The 3,617-nt window shown below is 43.9% G+C and overlaps 1 pseudogene; it reads right to left on the bottom strand.

Moving 5' to 3' along the window:
- Positions 1–2,532: 2,532 nt before the first annotated feature.
- LOC111176998 (large ribosomal subunit protein eL43 pseudogene) lies at positions 2,533–2,989 on the bottom strand (annotated as a pseudogene).
- Between the last annotated feature and the right edge of the window lie 628 nt (positions 2,990–3,617).

Genomic DNA, 3,617 nt, shown 5'->3' with positions numbered 1-3,617 from the left:
CTTCCAACTGAAACTGCACAACTCAGCTCAGGACTTAATGAAGCTCAGGTTCTTCATGTCTCGGTGCAGAAGGAATTCAGCAAGAAGCAATGTGACAGGTAAGAACTAGATTTATTAATATAGGACCCTCACTAAGGTTACAAGTAGGCAAGCAAGAGGGCTCTGCCCCGAGAACTAAATGGGCTACATTTTTATAACCCAAGGACAAGTGGGGAGGGAGAGAAGACCACCTTCTTCCTCATTCTTTGAGTAGATGTCATGCTTACATCATTAGCTCCTCTTTCACGTAGGGCGGGGAGTTTTTGACCCTGTGTGATCAAACTAGGAACGTCCTGCGCTATTCAGGTCAGCAGAAGTGTGGTGACATATACTCGAGTACGTTAAATCATCTCAGGTTTCAGTATACTGAGGGTCTTGTACTTTGGAATGTCACCTTTCCCTTACTATTCCTGTCCTTGTGTTACCAAACCCAGGTTCAGCTGCTAGCCGCTCAGAAGTCAACAATTTAAAAGGCAAGTGTTAGTAGAAAGGAAAAGTGTTTTAATTAGAAGGACTGGCAATCTGGAGAGAAGGTGGACTCATGTCCAGAAACCAATTCCGAAGACTCTGCTCAGCCATGACAGTTTTTAAAGGGAAAAATGGGGGACAAGAATCTCAGTGAATCGTCAAAGCAAGAAGTTGGATTCTGCATCCTTCTCCATTGCGTGCAGGCTGGCTGGCTCTCTCTTTAGATTTTATTGATTGATTGATTTATGGCCGTGTTGGGTCTTCGTTTCTGTGCGAGGGCTTTCTCTAGTTGTGGCAAGCGGGGGCCACTCTTCATTGCGGTGCGCAGGCCTCTCACTATTGCGGCCTCTCTTGTTGCGGAGCACAGGCTCCAGATGCGCAGGCTCAGTAGTTGTGGCTCACGGGCCTAGTTGCTCCACGGCATGTGGGATCTTCCCAGACCAGGGCTCGAACCCGTGTCCCCTGCATTGGCAGGCAGATTCTCAATCACTGTGCCACCAGGGAAGCCCATCTCTGTAGATATTATCTTGCCTGTGTGATCTGCCTGCAGGATTGCCAAGGGGGCTATTGGGGGCAGAGAGCTGGTCATTCCTTAACCACTTCATTCTTCATTTAATCTAGGAAAAGGATCAACAGGTTAGATGAGGCATGGTGTGCATTCAGGAGAGCTCAAGTCAGGAGTTAGGTTAAATTGCCTAGTGATCTCATTCCTATAATTAGGTTATTTTAAGGTTAGAGGGGAACAGAAATGGGCAAACAGGAAAGTGGCAAAAGAGCTGTTTTCAATTCCCCACTGTCAAAGACCATTCCATTTCTATGGGATTAGGGGCAAAGATTCTTCTCCTATAACTTCACGCTGACATAGGGTGCCATCTTCTCAGAGTGGAAGATGTTGACATGATGGGTCTGTAGCACCTCTTTGCTGACAATTTTAGTTGCCTGTTTACATATATGAGCAGAAAAGCTACAATTCTTTGGCTGCCCACAAAGATATAGATTATTATGAGCAATAATGTTAATCCCATTCTCTTGAGGCCAGTTCCTGGAATTGTGCTGGCCCTAGATTCAGTACTGCTCAAGATGGAGCAGCTTATGTCATGGCTACAGTCTTGTTGGGGAGGGGGGGGCACTTCAGGGCTCTGTATTCTGCTCCGTTCCACTTGGTCCTAAGAATCAGTATCTTGCTGACCTTGAATATCTTGTGCTTTTATATATGGCTTTATTGTTAAGCAAGCCTGCTTTGTTTCATGATGTTCCAATAGCTTTCCTGAGTGATCATTAACTTAGAGTGGTCTCCCAAAGTTCCCTGAAGTTCCCTGTCTAACTATAATCCCCTAGTGGGATTTCTAAAACTACCTGTGTAACTACCCTACTCTATCCCTATCACTGGTATTTAAAAATGGATAAGTAAAATGAATGTTAATAAGATTAAAGGAAAAGGTTTTGATAGAACATGACCTAAGGTTGGATGGTCCCAAAGGACCCCCCAACTGGTCCCCAACATTAAAAGGCCCCAACCAAGTCCACCCTATTTATCCCACTTTAAAATAAATAAATATGTATATCTATAATAATCTCTATACGTAAAGGGCAGAAGGAAAATTACACTGAGATACCTGAACAACGATTACCTGAGGCAGCAGTTAGGCCAGTTAGTCAAGTTTAAAGATTGACAACAGGGCCTGGGTCCCTTGGCTCAGCTCCTCTCTGGGGACACAGAGCCTTTTTTTTTTTTTAATTAATTAATTTTTGGTTGTATTGGTTCTTCATTGCTGCGCGCGGGCTTTCTCTAGTTGTGGTGAGCGGGGGCTGCTCTTCGTTGCGGTGCTCAGGCTTCTCATTGTGGTGGCTTCTTTTGTTGTGGCTCGCGGGCTCTAGGTGCACGCGAGTGCAGTAGTTGTGGCGCACGGGCTTAGTTGCTCCGCGGCATGTGGGATCTTCCTGGACCGGGGCTCGAACCTGTGTCCCCCGAGTTGGCAGGCAGATTCTTAACCACTGCACCACCAGGGAAGTCCCTGGTAACCCAGAGTCTTTTATACAAAATTGATTAAATGGTTGGGGATAAAAAGAAAAAAAAAAACTTCTAGGAGTCCCTGTAAGAACAAGCTTTGTTTTTTGATTCTGTTGCTGTTGTTACATAAATTAACCCATTTGTTGTAGGCTAGCAATGTTTCAAATGGTGGCGCTTCTACTGGTCCTTCAGTTCCTTCCGTCTTCTGATGGCTGACTTTACTGTGGCGGCAGAAGTGGTGTCGTAGGTCCAGGCACCACCAGCTACCGTTTTCATGCGGGAACCACAGTGCGAAATGCCCACAGCTCGTCTCTTCATCTTGGTTTTGCCACAGAAGGAGCAAGTGTACTTGGCGTGCTGGCTGATTTCAATTGTCTTCACCATTTTCCGGAGGGAGGCACCATAATGGGTCCCGTATTTACCCACCGTTCTGACCTTCTTGGTGCATTTAGCCATGTTGCCACCACCTAGGTCTGAGCCCAGAGAGGAGGAGACCTGTTGATTGGCTCCTAATGGAAACTAAAGGTAAAGGTATAAAATCATAACATTGAGATGAAAGTTAATAAATATTGGTATATGTAAATAGGCTTTATATAAGATGGTTATATCTCTTTTGCTTAATTATATTGTAGGATAGACATGTTTCACTGGGGATTACTTCCCCTGTGTGGCGTTATAAGACAGGACTTATAGACCTGCCCCTCAGGAAATATTTATTAAACAAACTAAAGGAAACTGATAATGTTACCTGGGACCATACAATATAAAGGAAAACTAAGAACTAATATTCAGGGGCTAATAAAAGTGACAATAGAGATTTGCTCTTGGTCTAACCTGTGCACTTAAAAGAGGGTCTTTACTGAGTACCTACCGTAGGCAAGCTTTTGAAGTCATGATAAATTAAACCCTAAAGTTCTAAAACACAGAACTCTTAAATTTCAGTTTTGTTGAAAATCTTCTCACTGATATAGAAAAGCAAATTAAAGAAAATACAGTTATGCAAATGCATTTTTAATAGCATTTATGTGACAGACGATTTCTATTACTGAAGCAAACTTGGGTCCACTCACTTGCACAGTGAAGCCGATCTACTGACACT

The sequence above is a fragment of the Delphinapterus leucas genome, chromosome 9, assembly GCF_059928025.1.
Source record: "Delphinapterus leucas isolate spDelLeu-1000000601 "Yukka" chromosome 9, BTC_Dleu_Yukka2, whole genome shotgun sequence".
Taxonomy (NCBI): Eukaryota; Metazoa; Chordata; class Mammalia; order Artiodactyla; family Monodontidae; genus Delphinapterus; species Delphinapterus leucas.
This window is presented reverse-complemented; position numbering and strand designations above follow the sequence as displayed.